At 33.3% G+C, this 7,351-nt stretch overlaps 2 long non-coding RNA genes across 2 annotated transcripts; both read right to left on the reverse strand.

The window, feature by feature from the left end:
- Positions 1–4,597: 4,597 nt before the first annotated feature.
- On the reverse strand, positions 4,598–5,586 carry LOC106313394. The gene is made up of 3 exons (XR_001264375.1): positions 5,345–5,586; positions 4,967–5,192; positions 4,598–4,773 (listed from the first exon to the last, which is right to left on the reverse strand). It is a non-coding gene; the product is annotated as an uncharacterized LOC106313394 (long non-coding RNA).
- A 131-nt stretch (positions 5,587–5,717) lies between these two features.
- LOC106313395 lies at positions 5,718–6,768 on the reverse strand. Its single transcript, XR_001264376.1, has 3 exons — positions 6,418–6,768; positions 6,280–6,333; positions 5,718–6,013 (listed from the first exon to the last, which is right to left on the reverse strand). It is a non-coding gene; the product is annotated as an uncharacterized LOC106313395 (long non-coding RNA).
- Between the last annotated feature and the right edge of the window lie 583 nt (positions 6,769–7,351).

Raw genomic sequence — 7,351 nt, forward strand, 5'->3', positions numbered from 1 at the left:
GTGGCTAGGTTTGTAATCTGATATTAACATAATATATTTATCTAAATACCTCTCCTTTTTTCTCATCAACTGTTCAACTGTTAGTGCTTATACATATCATCAAACATGTATGTACTCATGAACATAAGTACATAACGTTGCGAGTAAAACCCTACGAAATAGGAAACTCGCTTGGAGACTATGCAAGTGGTTTGAACTCCAGTAACAAGTCCTTAAAGCTCTATCTAAATTCATCTAATAGTGAAGCAAATGAAAGCCAAAACATCCATCCGGACGATCTATCATACAAACCATGTATATTGAATTTGTCGCAAAAAACTATACCGATTACGCTAAAAGGGGTGATTCATCATCAAAAACACAATACAGAAGAATTCCCAATATCTTCTTTTTATGTACATTGATTATTTCTTAATGATCTCTTATCGTAATATTTAATTATGATTAGTGAGATGTAAACGATTTGACACCGTTCTCGTTACAAACACTAAGAATTTGACTTTATATAGAAGATAAATTAACACAAAACGGCCAACTCTAAAGCCATGTGGCATATTAAATTTAAATTTGACATAACATGTAAACTCAACGGGATAATAGTTTTAGATTTTAGAAGAATAAAAGTCGGACCAGGAACATTTAACCAGAAAACGTTTTATAACATAATACTAATAATTATTGTAATTATTACATAGAAGAATTATTTGGTCACTTTTATGTAGGGCTGGGTTGCGGGTCAAACCCGCCCCGCTGACCCGCTAACCCGCGGGTTACAATTTTTTTTTTTGTCAAAAAATCCGATCCACACAACCCGTGAACAAATAAATTTGTACCCGCACCCGCCCCGTTTATTTTTGCGGGTAACCCGCGGGTTATATTTTTATTTTAAAAAATATTTATTTAATTTAATATTTGTAAAATATAATATAAATAATATATTTATAATTAAAATTTTAAATATTTTTAAATATTTTGATTATTATTTTTAAAAATTCTCGTATTTTCTTTTAAAAATATACATTTTTACAAAAAAAATATTTTTTTATAAAAAAAGTTTTTAAAAACAAAAAATTGCGGGTTGGCGGGTATCCGCGTTTTAAAATCCACCAACCCGCATCCGCCCCGCATAAAATGCTCATAACCCACACCCGCACCCGTAAATCGATTTTTCCAAATTGTTTGACCCGCACCCGCCCCGCGGCGGGTCAAACGGGCCTGGCCCCGCGGGTAAAGACTCATATTCCCAGGCCTACTTTTATGTGTGTTCGTAGATACGGTGGAGATCAGATTCTGTTGGGACAGTTTTAAGTCCTTTGAACAGTTCGAAAGGACATCCTCGACCAAAATCCAACGGCTAAGATCTCTCTTCCCATACTATTCTAGCGTACCTACGTAGTTATTATACATACTATGGATCGTTACCTTTTTGCATTTTAATATATTTTTGTCTCTTGCTTACTATTGTAGCATTCAGTTTTTCAATGTATTTTATCTTCACTATCTCTTCTTGTCTTGTTTACATTTGTTTTCAAGTTCTGTCATTTGATTTGTCTTAGTTTTGGCTTATGTAATAAGTTAACTCTGCTCATTATTCTTTCATTCTTTATTGATTGATATTTTTATATCGCTTAGCTCTGTGTTGCCACTAATTTGCTCGAATCATTTTTCATCATCTGCTTCGTATTCTTTTCATATTTATTAACTATTGTCTCCAATCTCTTTAAATACTAAAAATCCTACATGTTCTCTTGTTTATTAAATCACATATTAAATATTGTTGAAACTGTTTATTTATTCTAATAAATCCTTACGATTATAACTAAGATGATATGGATAAAAGACTGATTATAATTTAGTTGAAATTAAAGTCTAAAATAGAAGTTATTAAACTTGCAATCCTTCTTTTTTCGTCCAAGATAGCTTTAGTCAAATCAATTATATTGATTTAGAAAACCCATAAGCTAATTCAATCCCAAACAACAAAAAAAAGGCGCATTTGTTATTGACGCTGCAGCGGGTTTCCTTTGCTATAAACATAATTGCTTGTCACAACTGTTAATAAACCCAAATGTATTTACAAAAGCTACCCCTATAAGATTTTCATACTCATTTCTCTTTCTCTAGTCATCTCCTATGTTAGTAGCTATCATAATACAATCGTCAAACAAAGAACATATCTCATGGTTCCATATAGAATATGCAAATATGCAAAAGGACTGTTTTCTGCAGACTCCATGATCACTGAGTATTAAAAATATCAAACTCTGTCTATGGTCTATTTATATGTTGAGGAAGTGCCTCGAAATGTAGCTTCCAAATAATGATTTCTAGGTCAACACATTGCATGTTAACCTCCACAATGGGATCAGCGGATCTGCAGATATTGCTACATGTCGAGTCGAACGCAACTACACATATGTTCTCTGCTTGTGCCTTTCATTCACAATCTGCAATTCTCCCAAGAACCATAATCAATGTTAAATGAGGTAAAAGTTTTAGAGTCACAACAGACTTTGTATAACCAAGCCCAATAAACCAAGCACCCAATGTAACATCTCCACTTGCCTATTTGTGCAAAAAATGACTTGATCATTATATAGTAGCAACGAGAAGTTAGATGGAGAATGAGGTATGAATGCAAAGTGGACAAAATAGTTAAAATCTTACTGATTATGAGAATTATAAGAAATCAATTCTCTTGAAATGGCGTATAACTGTCCAATAGCGTGACAGAAGTACTTGTTCATGTTCTAACCAAACTTCCAATTCTAAATGTATATATAAATCTATTAGAGTTATTGCCAGCGCTCTGTTGCGATATTTGTTAGCTAAAATAATCAATCCAACATAATAGGAAAAAGAAACCAACGAAATTGTAAAGCTAACCATCAGCTGAGATGCTTTTGCTGTCCTGAGACATTGCAAGCTTAGTGATTTCACTGTCAAAAGCAACAAACTAAGCAGTCATATACATCTGAGACATTTATTTACAAACGGTTCCTAGCACAGAAAAAATATATTATTGTGTTACAGATGATAAGTTTGATGCATAAATACATTTTATAATTTTTCAACTGAACATTTGTGCCTACTGAATTACCTTACAACACCCATTGCATTGTGATTTTGGCATGTTAAAGCTGAGAATCAACACTGGAGCTTGCGTTAGCATTTGGAACATGAAATATACCACCATCAATTTCCAGTGTTAATTCCATTGACAATAGCTGTGCAAACGAACTCTGCTAGTAAGGTAATCGTGATTAGTAATTCTTTACATCTTAGTGTCGTACAACTTCAAAACGATAGACACTTACAATCGACGACTCTCAAAGATGGACCGCAAACCATCTAATGATATGCTTACCTCGTCGTATAAGTAATCCATGTCACTTCCCTCCCACGGGTAACGTTGCTGGTGCAGATCAATTCCCTCCACCTCTTCCTCATCGATGATATTACTAATTTTTATTAACATAAAACATAATATATTAAAAATATTATATTTTGGAGTAGGAAATGGAGTAATACATTGGAGCAAAACTCAACTCTATTTTGAAGTTACTCTATTTTGGAGTTACTCTATTTTGGAATAGAAAATGAAGTAATACATTGGAGATGCTAGTAGATTAGTAATCATACTTCTTTCTTTGTATAGTGAATTAATTATAAATATATTAAGACAACTGGGTTTTGTTAGTCTGGGTTGCATGTGCTTCAAAATCATCAAGATTTGACATTCGGCGTTACTTCTTAATCAGCATTATTATCGAATCATATTTTCGTAAAGTACTAGAGATTTTTCCGGGCTGCGCCAAGGTTTTTCGTATATATAAATTTAATTTTGATGAACAGTTTTGTTTTAGTATTTAAATATAAAAATTTAAGTATTGATTTGTTGATTTTCTCACACCTTTGCTGCAAGTTAAAGTCCAGTAAATTATGTATATTGGCCAAGTTCATTTGCCAAATCCTCCAGTCTGAATTTTACCGATTTGGACCACTCATCTACTCTTGGTGTGAGCTGTTGAAGGCTGCAGAACATGAAATGGACTGTTGGTAGAGCAATTGGTTTTATTTCATATGTTTTTAGCAAAGATATAATTTAAAAATAGTTTATTGTTGAGAAAAAAGAAGAAGAAATAGTTCACAAATAAACTAATATGAATAACGAATTTTTGAAGTCTATTAGTTGAATTGGTTATTATTTAATTGAAAAGTGTTTTAGTTACTGATAAAATTATTTATAAATCTATGTACTTTATTTTCTTTAAATTTAACTACGTTTTCTTGTTAATATTTTGTCCTTAACGACTTGATTATTTTTGGTTTAGTTTTAAATTTATTTATTTATTGTGTATTATTACATATTCTTCTAACCGTACTGTGGAAGGTAAATATGATTCACAAGTTAGTTCAAACTCAGATTTTTTTTGTTTTTAATGTTTTAATGTTTTTAGACTATGAATTTATATCGAATCTGTGAGTTATTGTATGTTACAACAATTATCTAACATAATATTTATGATAATATCTTAGCTTTTTGTTTTTCCATTGACTATATATTATCTTTTCATATATGTTTATATTTGTGGCTTATAGGTTGGAGTAATGAGACAATATTACATACGTCTTATTTCATTTAGCTAAGTTAGGCCTCTGTTATTAGTTTATTGCAGTCGAAACTCTGTCTCGTGACTGCCAGACTGCCATAGTGTCGTTAGAAATAAAGCTTTGCCTCTCCTTGTAATACTTCCAGGATACATATGTCTACTGTTCAGACATCATGACGATAGAAAAAATTAGTATCACTGGACGTAAGATGAACTCAAATCCATAATACCCCACCTCAAGAAAAATCTACAACTCTCGATACATAGCTTTGCTTATCTCAAAGCCACAAACAGAAAAACAGTATGAAGAGTATACATAAACATCAGAGAAACATTGTCGAATTAGGACTTACCTTTAGTCTGTACTCTGTAGCAACTGTCGAATTTTGATATAGGTTTTTACACCTTCTGTAGGTAACAAAGCCTCTTTCAAATGTGTGATGCTATCTTTGACAGAAAATGCATAAGATTTTCTCCGTTAACAATGCTATTAGAAATCTAGAAAGATAAGATTGACATCTTATTCCCCCTTTTATCATCGTTGCAGAAGGAAATCTCCCATATAAAACCCTCGATAACCTGCAACATGACAGGAAAATATATATATTGAGGGCAATAGCAAAACAATATAAACTAAGAGTCAAATACATAAGCTGGTCTGGTGTGGGAGACACACTCGATAACCTGCAACATGACACTCGATAAACCAAACTACCAAACTGAGTGGCTACCTGAGTTGTATATGATCGTGAGAAACTAATTTTGGAGTGGAAAGAATCTAATTGGGAGCTCCTTATCAACTCTTCTTCCAAAATATGATTCTGGACTCAGCTGAAACCAAGGTAGTTCTTTCAAAACTACCACGATTCCCAAGTGTTCTAAGAGATGAAATTTTCATTCAACCACTGGTTTTAGCAGTTTTAGGAGCTTTTGTGGTGTTGTGTTCCTTAAGCTTGATGGGTTGACAAAAAGGAAACCGAGCCTGGGGGTCGAAAGAACCATGTGTGATAGAATTATAACAATCAGCACACATTAAAAAGTACAATCTGAAATAAAGATACAGCGAATTCTGAAGTTGTACTCACATGAAATCAAAGGGTCCGATGGGATCGACAAAACATTTGAAACTAGTCTCAAGAAAGAAGTCAATATGAGGAACCTTTCTCTGTTTTTTTTTACCAATGTACTTGAGTCTTCTATCATTTCCTTAAAAACTATTACGCACTTACACAGATGAAGGAACACTGCAGATGAATATAATGGAAGGTAACAAAAAGATAACTTGCTTGTTCGGAATTATCATTTCATCATATCTATGAGACATTTTCTCTTCCATGAAACCCCAGCAGACTCCTTTCCAGCTGGCGTAGTAATGATCAAGAAGTGACGTCTTGTTTCCCCTGTATTTCCAAGTAAATAAGATAACAAATTAAAACCACAGGTAAACCATTTCGAAGAAGTAGAAATTACCCTTTTCGGTTGACATAATTTATAGCTCAACTCTCCACACCAAATTTTCTCATATTCACCCATTAATTTGATAAATATCTTGCAGAAACTCATACTCCAACTACGTCACACCATAAATTATCATTTACGGTATCTCCCCCCCCCTAAATTGAGAGGTTCAGGAAATGAAAAAATAAAAGAGCAAAAGATTATTTACCTAAGCTTCTCATAAGTGAGCTTCATCCTCCTGTAATCCCACTTTATGATTGAGCTGCAACAATACATAGAATCCAATTAACGTATTATCAAGATGAGAGATCTTTGTAAAACTACGAATTTGAAAAAATCTTTTAACCTAGGTAACATGGCAGAGACACATAGAGGGATGGTGGAGCTGTTCCTGGACGGCATGGTTACAGAAACCAATAGGGCGTGGTTCTGGAGAGATCACCACTGATGTTGTGATTATTTGGTTTTCTTGAGTTTGGTGAAGGTGAAGAAAGGAAAGAGATAATATATATAGGGAATCGAGTTCATGACGTGGGACTGTTTTTTTTTTTTTCTAACATTTGGATGACGGAGGACTGTTGAAGTTAAGCTGATGATTTATGACTAATGGTTGTGGGAGCGAGACGTTGAATGGAAGAATCTGAAGAGATGGTAACAGTAGCTTAGCTCCGATTAGAAGGAAGAGAATGAAGATGATGCGGCGTTAGAAATAAATTAAATAAGAAAAGGCCAAGTAAATTAGGTTTGATATATGGTAACGGCGGTGAAACATGAAGCAAATACGTCGTTTAGGCTGATTTGGGTGACGTGGCCTAATTCAATACTGTGATAGGTCGATTTAATTTGCATACGTGGATAGTCTAGATGTTGATCTTATTCAACTTTTAGTATTGTTAGATTGTAAAGTTTATTAGATATAAAGTCTCCAATAAATTCACCACTGTTATAAGATAAGCATTGAAATGATCATTCACTTCTTTACCAAACTCAAGCACTATGATCATCCACTCCTTTACCAACTCAAGCACTATGATCATCTACTAATCAAGCACTATGATCACCCACTCATTTACCAAATTAAGCACCATCTTTGTTATTTTATGTATTGTTGTTCACTATAAATACCATCACTCATCTCACTCTTTTGCACACCAAAAACAAGAACAAGAGTAATTCATCAAAGAATCATTACATTTTCTTCTTCCTTCTTATAATAATCTCTCTCCCTTATACTAGTGTTATTTGCTTCCTACGGGTATTAAATTCTACTCTTATTTAAA

Source organism: Brassica oleracea, chromosome C9, assembly GCF_000695525.1.
Source record: "Brassica oleracea var. oleracea cultivar TO1000 chromosome C9, BOL, whole genome shotgun sequence".
NCBI classification, from domain to species: Eukaryota; Viridiplantae; Streptophyta; class Magnoliopsida; order Brassicales; family Brassicaceae; genus Brassica; species Brassica oleracea.